Source organism: Saccostrea cucullata, unplaced genomic scaffold (assembly GCF_032062105.1).
Source record: "Saccostrea cucullata isolate Sc308-1 unplaced genomic scaffold, CSIRO_AGI_Scuc_v1 ctg948, whole genome shotgun sequence".
Lineage (NCBI taxonomy): Eukaryota > Metazoa > Mollusca > Bivalvia > Ostreida > Ostreidae > Saccostrea > Saccostrea cuccullata.
The window spans coordinates 206368-218242 of record NW_026925011.1 but is presented as its reverse complement, the minus strand read 5'-3'; positions in this window follow the sequence as shown (position 1 = coordinate 218242).

The following is an 11875-nucleotide window of genomic DNA, read 5'->3' as shown; positions in this document are numbered from 1 at the left end:
ATCTCGATCCCGATGTAAAAAGATCTGATCATGTACACTAAAAATCAATTATTACAAATTTCTTACAGTAAATTATGCTATGTATCATTTGCTAAAAATTGCAGCTGATGGCAACTTGATTTATGATACGTTTGGGTCTAGAGCCCATCCAAAAGGCTCCAAACATTGTTTTTTTTTTTCAGACGTGGATCCAGGATTTTTTTCCCTTCGGCGACGCGTACTAAACTTTAGCGCGTTTTTCTGGGGACCGGTAAAGTAAAGTCGTTCCTCGATAAGTTGTATGACAGTTAATTTGTGTATGTTAACTTATTTATAAGTAGACATTTTAATTAACATTTAGCCAGGCGGTTCATGCATATTCGAGTTTTCCCAATGTAATCCCCATTGTGACCCGCCCTACCCGGAAGACCGTGGTCTAAAATTAGATAATCTCTCGTACCTCTACAAGTTTTCACGTAAGTTTCAGCTTTTCTGATCTGGACAGCAGTTTCTGAAAAGAAGGTTGTTTAGGATTTTCCCCTCACATGTCAATGAAAATCTTAGATTCTTGACTTTGACAGTTTGACTTACAGAGCACCATGAGCTGAATGATTAAAAATCTGCAATAAGGAAACATTCACTTGAACCTTTTCTGGTCCTATGGTTCTTGAGCAGATTTTTTTCTGTAGTAATACATTTCAATGTAAAGTGTAAAACATTGATTCCCCTATTGTGGGCCCCACCCTAAGCCAATTTCAGGTTTACGTACACTTCCTGAATTTAAGAAGCATCCACATGAGTTTCAGCTTTTCTTGTATACAGTGGTTCGAAATATTTCAATTAATGTAGAACTGATTCCCTATTGTGGCCCGCGCTATCTCTGGAGGCCATTTATTAAACAATTTAGAATCTAAAATACCTCATGAAGCTTCAGTCTTTCTGACCAATTGTTCTTGAGAAGATTTTCAGGGATTTTTCCAATATATTTCAATGCAAAAGTTTAAGTCCATATTGTTGCCCTACCCACTCCCGGAGGCCATGAATATAACAATGTTGAATCAATACATTACATGTGTACCTTAGAGAGCCTCCACATAATTCCGACTTTTCTGGTCCAGTGGTTCTTGCAGAGAAATTTTTGAATGGCCTTCCTAGGTTTTCTCTTTAATTTGTAATCCTCCTTCCAATGGAAGGAGATAGACCTATAACTTCAACAATTTAGAATGTTAGATGTTTTGAATCAACTTTGTCTACATTGGCTAAATAGTTGTTGAAAATAGTTGAAAATGTGAAGAGTTTACAGACGGACGGACAACTAGACAGACAGATAGACGGACAAATGACAACGGGTGATCAGAAAAACTATAGCTTGAGCTATAGCTTTTGAGCAAAATGTTTTAGCAGTCCTTATAAACTAATTCCGTTGTAACACATTGCGCTATGTTTATACCGGTATTAGAACACACACGATGCTCCTCAAAATTGTCCTCTGCAGTGTACTTTTATTAAGATGTTCACTCATGTGATCTGATTTTATATGCAAGTTTTATATGCGCCCTTACGTGTCAGCACTCATAATTAGAGGTATTTGATGTAGTGTGTACTTTTCAGCTGTTGGTGCTTGTTCGGATCTAGAATCACTATCAATTTACCTCTGGTTCACGTTCTTGTTACCTTCCAGGAGCAAACTAGAGGTACTGTGAGCAAAGAGCTCACTAACTGATACCCCCCGCCTCCCATATTGTTATAATGACAAAGTCCATGTTTTGCAATAAGAGACCCGAAATAAGTGTCAAATCAAAATAGGAGGTACATAATGGCATTATGTAATGAAGAATATGTGAAAGGACCATTCATTTTTTTTCACTGGTATAGGGAGAGTTGCGGATAAGAGATGGGCACCCATCACAGGCACCTGACGTTACTTATTTTTCTTTTAATAAAAAATACCCTTACCTTATAATAAGGTAAGGGTATATTTTTTTTATTAAAAGAAAAAATAAGTAACGTCAGGTGCCTGTGGTACCCATCTATCTTATAGAAAACAAAGGCCGTGCCCATGTTTTGCTTCGGGAAACCCCAAATATGTGTCTGATCAAAAAGTAAAATAGGAGGTGCAAATGGCACTAATAGATATAATTCCCAAAGCAATACATTGGCACGGCCATTTTTTTCTATAGTGTTGAAGGGTATATATCCGTCTCTTGTCTGCAACTCCATTTATACCACTGAATACAATTTAATGATACTTTCATCGATTCTTCCTCACATAATGCCATTGTGCACCTTATATTTTACTTTTTGATCTGACACTTATTTCAGGTCCCCCAGTGCGCATGCAAAACATGGACTTTGCCATTACAACCATATGGGAGGCGGGGGAGGGATATCATTTAGTGAGCTCGTTGCTCACAGTACCTCTAGTTTCATATTTGATTGCTTATAAAATATATCCAATGATACCTTTTTTTTTTAACTTTTCTGGACAAAAGGATGAAAAACTTAATTGCCAAAAACTCTTAAATGGCCCTTTTGTCCACTAATAAATTATGAGTAAACACATGCTTGCGAAACACAATTGATTCTCAAAATTTGCCTAACATTGAGTCTGAAATGTGAAATTAGAGGCCCATAGGCCACACCGCTCACCTGAATAACTTTAACCATACTGTTCTTCACCTAATTCTCCATTTATAAACTTGTTGTGGTCCCACCCTAGCTATGTCCGGAGGTCATGATTTGGACAATTAAAAATCTACACTACCCCAAGATGCTACCAAATACATTTCTCCTTTTCTAGCCCAGTAGTGCTTGAGTTTTTTAAATTAACTTTTTCTTCAATATATGTCGATGTACAACTTTGATCCCCTTTTGTTACCCCGCCCTACCCCAAGGGGTCATGCACTGAACAATTTAGAATTCACACGACCCAAGGATGCTTACATATAAGTTTGAGCTTTCCTGACCCAGTGGTTCTTGAGAAGATTTTTCCTGTACACATGTGTATTTCACTGTAAAACCGGGATTCCTTATTGTGGCCCCACCCTACCCGGGGCTTCTATATAAATTAAGCTTTTCTGGCAATGGTTCTTGAGAAGATTTATAATGACTCCATCTTATTTTCATCTTTTCTTGATTATCTCCCCTTATCCCCAATCAGATGATTTGAACACATTTGTATCTACATCACCTGAGGATGTTTCTAAATAATTTTTGTAAGGGGGTGGGATGGACCTTCATATTCACAATTTTAACTCCTCTTTACCCATGAATGCTTTGCACCAAGTTTGGTTAAAATTGGCCCATTGGCTCTTGAGAAGAAGTTGAAAATGTAAAAAAAAAAAAAAAAGTTTACTGGCGGATGGACGGTCAACGGACAACGGGTGATCAGAAAAGCTCACAGGTGAGCTAAAACCAGAATACAATGTAAATCAATTAGACTATTGTTTTTATTGTTGTTTTTTTAATCGATTGTTTAAAAAACTCTACGGTGTTTATTATTCGTCAGTCGTCAACTTCCCTTACTTATGCTGCATACGGAGTTTATATCTTTCAGATGATTCGTAAGCAAGAGCATGCTCTACGTATGCACATTTTCTAAAACGAAGTAAATTATTGACACACAAGTTGACGAAACAAGGATATTAGCAATGTTATTCTAAAGTCATCATTTCGTTAGTTCTTTGGTCGATACAATGAGCTTTTCAGCAAATACAGTTTATCATTGAGTCAAATCTTAAATGACACTTGTCAAACTAATTATTAGTCCATTATTTACAATAGCTGTAGCTGCAGAACTGTAGCTCTTCGAAAAAAAAAATACATTGATAGACCGGAGAGCTACAGTGCCACCCATTGAAAAAAACTGTATATTTATTGCGCACAAAAAAGTGCGCTGTTTTTCGATTTATTTCTGCATGTTTTTAAAACTGTCATTTCAAAATATTACTAACCGTGTGTTCCTAACATATTCTTTCACTGTTTCCACAACAAAACATTCCTTATAATTGTTTTTAATAGCCCTCCTGAATTTGTCATCAAAATTATCGCCTATTTATACTGCTATTTTGTTTGCAAAATAATGGTCCAACGCACTTCGTACAGGTGTAACACAAATAATTGATACACGTGCTTACTCGATGTTTATATGAAAATTTGATTGGCTATTATATTTTGCAATACCTGTTCTAAAAATATTCGAATGAACCATCTGACCGATTTTTCCTTTCTAAAGAAATGGGCGTGTCATTGTATGACAATCATCGTTATAAAGATAGCGCAAAAATATACAGTTTTACCACTTCAATGCGCTTCATTGTATGTTCTTTGGTCGATACAATGACCTTTTCAGTAAATACAGTTTATCATTGAGTCAAATCTTGATTGACGCTTGTCAACCTAATTATTAGTCCATTATTTACAATAGGTGCAGAACTGTAGTTCTCCGAACAAATATTTTGACAGACTGGAGAGCTACAGTACCACCCATTGAAATAACTGTATATTATTTGCGAACAAAAATTTGCGCTTGGTCCTGTATTAATTCTTCCAAATTCTTTACTCAAAAGCAAAAAAGCTATATTTCAAACAATTCCTTACTTCAGAGTTCTCTATCAAGAAATCTCGTAGTTTACATCTGCATGAAACACATTAGACCGGATTATCTTGCAAACAAAATGGCAGTATGAATAGACAAATTAGCCAGGAGGGCTACTAACATCAATTAAAAGGAATGTTTTGTTGTGGAAACAGTGAAAGAATATGTTAGGAACACACGGTTAGTAATATTTTGAGCTGACGGTTTAAAAAACACGGCGAAATGAACCGAGAAAAGTTTTTTTTTTTAAATGGGTGGCACTGTAGCTCTCCGATGTGTGTCAATATATTTTTTTTTCGGAGAGCTGCAGTTCTGCAGCTATATTTACAAGTGACGACGAATTTTTCCGTTATTTCCCGATCATAACAAGGAGCACAGGGCGGGGGTGACCGGTCAGCAGGGGATGCTCACTCCTCCACGGCACCTGATCCCACCTCTGATGTTTCCTAGGTACGTGTTTGCTCTGCCCCTGTTTTGTATTGTTTAATGAACTTTTGAGCTTGAATACTGTTCGTTATCTCGATATATTTCATTTATTTATTATTAAATAGAAATTTTGAAAAGCAGATACATATTTTTTTAATTTATTAAAAAATCACATTTTAACTTGTTCATTGAACTTGTTCATCCTTATTTTCAGGTTGTTCACCCTCATCTTCTATCTTCAGGTTCTAAGTCTCTTTGAGTTGGTTTATTCTGGGGAACTTGTTCATCCTCATCTTCAGGTTCTAAGTCTCTTTGAGCTGGTTTGTTCTGGGGAACTTGTTCACCCTCATCTTCAGGTTCTAAGTCTCTTTGAGCTGGTTTGTTCTGGGGAACTTGTTCATCCTCATCTTCAGGTTCTAAGTCTCTTTGAGCTGGTTTGTTCTGGGGAACTTGTTCATTCTCATTTTCAGGTTCTAAATCTCTTTGAGCTGGTTTGTTCTGGGGAACTTGTTCATCTTCATCTTCAGGTTCTAAGTCTCTTTGAGCTGGTTTGTTCTGGGGAACTTGTTCACCCTCATCTTCAGGTTCTAAGTCTCTTTGAGTTGGTTTATTCTGGGGAACTTGTTCATCCTCATCTTCAGGTTCTAAATCTCTTTGAGCTGGTTTGTTCTGGGGAACTTGTTCTGGGGAACTTGTTCATCCACATCTTCAGGTTCTAAATCTCTTTGAGCTGGTTTGTTCTGGGGAACTTGTTCACCCTCATCTTCAGGTTCTAAGTCTCTTTGAGCTGGTTTGTTCTGGGGAACTTGTTCATCCTCATCTTCAGGTTCTAAGTCTCTTTGAGCTGGTTTGTTCTGGGGAACTTGTTCATCCTCATCCTCAGGTTCTAATTCTCTTTGAGCTGGTCCTTGTTTATCTGTTGGTTTAACGTCTGGAAGGCTTGGAAGCGGTACAGGTTGTGTCTATAGCAATTTACAAAACAAAATGATTTTGAAAGGTTGTAAAAAGTCTTCATACACATCGTTGTTTCAAATTAAATATCTGATTTTTTGCCAAACATGCAAACTTCTTGTGTTCTGTAGAGTAAAAACAAGTTTCGGGAATGAATCAAAGATCAACAATGGGTTCTATGGCTTATTTCATTTAATTATAGAATATTGATGTTCATGTAATGGCTGCAGAGTTACTCACAGGTTGAGGTGAACTTCGAACTTCGCCCAATGGCGCCCCATATGACGAGACAACGAACAGGAAAAGAAGTAAGTAGCACTTCATGTTTACGTCTGGGTAGATATAAAAACAAAAACAAAAAACATGGGAAGCAAAACAATATGTACTTCAGACAAAAAGCATTGCTTTCATTATAAATATGTAAAATACATGTAAACAAGCAAATTCAAGGAATTGTGGTCCCCCGCTTTCGGTGTCATTTTGGGTGAGATGTCATTTTATATGAAAATATAACACCTTTCATATGTCATTTATTTAAAAGTCATTTCAAGGTCAAACGGTTAAAGTTCTTGGTATCCAATGTTAAGTCTTTTCATAAGGATTACATATTTTAAGTATAAAAGCCCTAGCCCTTACCATTCAAAAGTTACACTCAAGGTTTAAGTTTTTTAATTAGTACAAAAATGTCCAAGGTCAAGGTTGTTGGTATCAAATGAAAGGTCTTGCCACAAATAATACATGTTTGAAATATGAAAGTCCCAGTGTCTACTATTCTAAAGTTGTGGCCAAGGTCAAAGTTTTTGAAAAGTAGGTCAAACTCCAAGGTCAAGGTCAAAGGATCAAAGTTCTAATGAAAGGTCTTTTCACAAGGATTACATATGTGAAGTATGAAAGCCCTAGCCCTTAGTGTTAAAAAGTGACTAAGGTTAAAGTTTTTTCATAAGTACATAAATCTCCGACGTCAAGGTCAAAAGGTCAAAATTGTTGGTATCCAAAGAAAGGTCTTTTTACATATGTGAAATATGAAAGTTGAACAAAAGTTGTAACCAAGGTTATAGTTTTTGAAAAGTAGGCCAAACTCCTAGGTCAAGGTCAAAGGATCAAAGTTCTTGGTATCTAATGAAAGGTCTTCTCACAAGGATTACATGTATGAAGTATGAAAGCCCTATCCCTTACCGAAAATTTATGGCCAAGGTTAAAGTTTTTTCAACATAAATCTCCAAGGTCAAGGTCAAAAGGTCAACGTTATTGGTATCCAATAAAAGGTCTTGCTACAAACAAGACATACGTGAAATATGAAAGTCCTAGTACCTACCATTCAAAAGTTATGGCCAAAGTAAAAGTTTGGAATTTTTGTGTAAAAGTTGGTGAAACTCCAAGGTCAAGGTCAAAAGGTCAAATTTGGTGGTACCCAAAGAAAGGTCTTGTCACAAGAAATACACATGTGAAATATGAAAGTCATAACTAAATCAAAAGTTATAAGGTTAAAGTTTTTGTGAAGGAATCACTGACGGACAGTTAGGGAGAGAAGTATGTCAGACGGACAGATCAACAATAGTGGGAAAGCATGGGATATAAAAACATCCCCTTTCTGGATATTTTTATCCACAGCACCACATACTAGTAATTAATTTGAGCCATTTACAGACATGAAAATGCTTTCATATATAATATCTAAAATAAATATTTAGTTCATCTAAGTAAAAAGGACATTTTTTAAAGAAATATTAAACTTCCATGCCAATTTCAATAAATCACGCGTGGCGGATGCAATTGGTCATGTTTTTGGCCTCCTCTGGAACTTGATTTCGGAAGCATTTTTTTAAATTCCTTGCAGAAATGTTGAAAAAAAAATTTCATTGTAGTTATTCTGCCAAATTACCACTGCACATGTGTGATCCTTTCGCCGATCTTGAACCATTTAGATGGACTTACAGAAACACCTACTTACTATTTGGCCATTTATCGATATATTTTCCCTTACATTGTTGGAGACAATCTTACAAAATGTTACCAATAATTAATAGGAGATCTAAACCAGAAAGTAATGGATAATGCTTTATTAAAACATTAATAAAAGATACTGATGGAGCCTGTTATACGCTTCTGTAAAGAATATTGTAGTAATATGACTTTTTCTTTTTGCAAACACAAGGTCTATTCTGGTATTTAAACATTTGCTGTAAACATGCATCTCAATTTTTAAAAAAAGCATTCATTCAATTACATGTATCTTGTCTTTAAAGGGGTCTGGACACATTAGCATTGGCGTTAAGTTTACAATTTTATCTATTTTTATTTCAAATATAATCTCAATTTTAATGAATTAAACTTGCAAGAAAATTCTTTCAATTCAAGGAAAATAAAATTTTTCATTAAATAAACACGTGTTTGCAAACAGACACATGGCAGAGACAAAGCATTAAATGTTTACGTTTCACGGACTGGCAGTACTGGTGAGTTGGTTTTGCTTTAAATTCCTACCTCTTTACCCTGAATTTTCCTGATTTTAGCTATGATAACATAAAATTTACTTCATGAAAGTGCAAAAGCTGGGGGTCAATCAAATGTATTCCGAAGATCGAAGTTTTAATTATTTCCAGATAAATGAATTTTTTTTACTAAGCCTTTGTAATATTTTGAGGGGAATTACCCAAGAAAAGTGTGTCTTTATACTAGGTTATACATGTATTTCATTACTTGTAGGTGCTGGCACGAACCAATGACCCTGGGTGCGAGTACAGGTCTTAATTTGCATCCCTCCATCGGCAAGTGGTAGCGTCCCCATATAAGTGAAAATTTTTCGACAGAACAAACAACAAAAAAGATACAAACGTTGACTAAATATTTTAGTTTCCCCAAGATTGTTTTCTGTATAACTATTTCAAAATGTTCGACAGAAATTAGACAGCTCATATTCAAACAATATGGATGCATACTCACCGATTCAAATGAACACGCAGAAGATAAGAATTGTTTACGTGTCTTTAATATTATACAGAGTTTTTAGAACCTCTGATGGACTGACTGGCTACAGCTGTGTACAGAAAACATTACTATCAAAGAAATTATCTTTTTGTTATTCTATGTGGTCATTAAAAAAGATCAATTTACTAAAATAAATATACTGGAGTCAAACCAACAATACCGCTGTATGGAAATTATTGAATATACTTGTTTAAAAATGTGTGGGTAGCAACTGTTCAAGTACTCTTGTAAATTGATATTTCAAGTTTCATTGTGATAACATAAACGTGCATGCTCATTAATCGCATGATGCATACACGGAAGTGAGCTGTAAGCCCTTACCACTTCTCTTCATGAATTTAACCATTTAAATATCTTATTTTTTTTTAATTTGGTCAAATTAAATTAAAAAAAAAATTGTTTCAGTTAATTCGCCACATGCTAAACATACACTCTCTTATGTTAATTCATTTTCTTTTTAACTGATCAAAGACTCTCTAGATACATTTCAGTTAATACTACCTTAACACTTCTCATTGTACCGGCATTTGCACTATGAATATGAAAAACATTCTTTGTAATGATTTATTATAACGGTCACAGAATAGAAGCAAGCGATTCAAGGCATGCATCAATTTGATCCTCCCTGCCAGGTTGCTAATTTAATCCTGCGACCTTGAAATGTTCTTAGTTTCTGTCTCTTGTATAGTGCAGATTTTAAGCACACAAAAACCTACCGCTCCATGCAGCGGTAAAACGTCAAGGAACAGGAATATCACAAATTACAAGTGTTATTCTTGCTTTGCCGTCTCAGTAAGCGCTTGCTTATTACCTTGAATTCCAGAGTGCAATTTTAAGAGTTCGTGGAATTTTTCCATTCAAAGTCCAAAATCTAACCTTGAATATTGAAATAAAATCAAAATTTGCAATAAAAAAAATAATATGTTTACCAGATGTTTAACCTTTGCATGGCTTTATCAATGGAATCCAATGTAAAAATGTGCACTTTCACGGAGTGTACATTTGGTAAATTGTCTACAAACTTTGTTTTTTGTTGTGTACTTTGCTCTTTAAGCTAGCCACACTTATTTGTTTAACAGTTTTCTTATACATGTATGAGATCTGTTGATATATATATAGTTTGTAGAATAACCTGTATCCTTATTATGTCACAAGCGGGAGAAACAAAAGTTTACTATCTAGCAATGGTGAGGGTTCTCTTGGATATATCGAAATAGCTTTGTACAGTATGACTCTTATTTGAGTTTGAATATAAAATGTTTACTTACACGAAGAAAATAATTTTTATTCCAACATTTTAATAAGATTTATCGCAGGGGCTAAAGTACACAAAGAAGAAGCATGGCTCAGCTGCCAATTCTTAAGTAGGGAGTTGCTCTTACAGATTATATTTGTCATCTCCATCGTATGAATCCAGCTCATTGGTTATGAATGTAAAAGAAAGACAATAGAAAAAAGCATAAACTTAGAGTCATATTTTCAATCCTGTTTATACCCCCCGCTTGAAAAGCGGGAGGGTATATAGTGATCGGGATTTCCGTCCGTCCGTCCGTCTGTCCGTCCGTCCGTCTGTACGTCCGTCCGTCCGTCCGTCTGTTACGCTTTTTCTCTTATCCGCAACTCCTCTTATACTACTGAGTGAAATTGAATGAAACTTTCACAGAATCTTCATTACATATTGCCATTGTGCACCTCCTATTTTACTTTTTTATTCGACACGTATTTTAGGTTTTCCAGAGCAAAACATGGACATTGCCATTTTTTGTTTACCTATGACGTCACATAATAGAAGCTTCTGGATAACATTTGACGGGACGAGTTATTCCTCTTTACACATTACCGTAAAACAATATAAAGCAACACATCGACATTATGGGAGGCGGGGGGTATCATTTAGTGAGCTCATTGCTCACAGTACCTCTAGTTCAACTTGCGATGGGATATTCGCTACCTACGTTTCAAGACCTGAATTGATTACTAATATACGATGCATTTAATAAATATGGTAGTTAGTACTAAGTAGAAAATATACATGTATCCATCAACAATCGTGTATTATAAAACTGATTGTCACAGCATCGCGAAGAACACATTTTGCTAAGACAGTAGCAAAGAGCGGTATAACTCGATATCTTCAATAAGGCTTCTTTGCCAAGTCGTTCTGTTTAATGTAATGAGAGATCGCGAAGAGGAACTACAGTTCTGCGATTTTCAGTCAACATCCCTATAATGATACGAGGGTCCATGTTGATTAGTTTATTGACCATTGTGTAAAATATACTTTGAAAATTCACAGCTTCCACCATACTTGTATGATGCAAACGTTAGCAGCAATCATTTTAGATGTTTTTATCGGTACAATTTACTCTCTATCACCATCACGTCTTAAGACATTCAATATTTTTTTCTTTTCATGGCAACTCCTCTCGTTAAGTATGATTAGTTCTGATTTACAGGTCTCTTTCGGTGATAAAACATTATCATCACCATGATTTATCGAAATCAAGTGGGCGTCAACCCTTCTTGTTTGCAATTGCGCCTCTAAAATTGACACAGCACCTGCTTCTTCGCAAGCACTACCAACTGTCCCATCAAAGTTGCAAATTACAATATTTTCCACATCTTAGGATAAAACGGAGTCGTAAATACATGCATTTACACAGATTTATTTTGTTTTGTGTTGTTTTGAACTTTTAATTTTTTGAAATATGTCTTCACGAACAATATTTTAAATTCGTATACTTTCTTTATTGTGATATCAAAATTTGATACATGACGTATAATAGTAATTACGTAAATATAAGATATCAAATGCATTTTTATAAAGATTGATAATTGTATTCATTTACATATTTACGAAGTACACATAAAAATAATACTGGAATTTACAAGCACTATATGTACAAAGCACCATGTGAAATACAGTGTACCGTT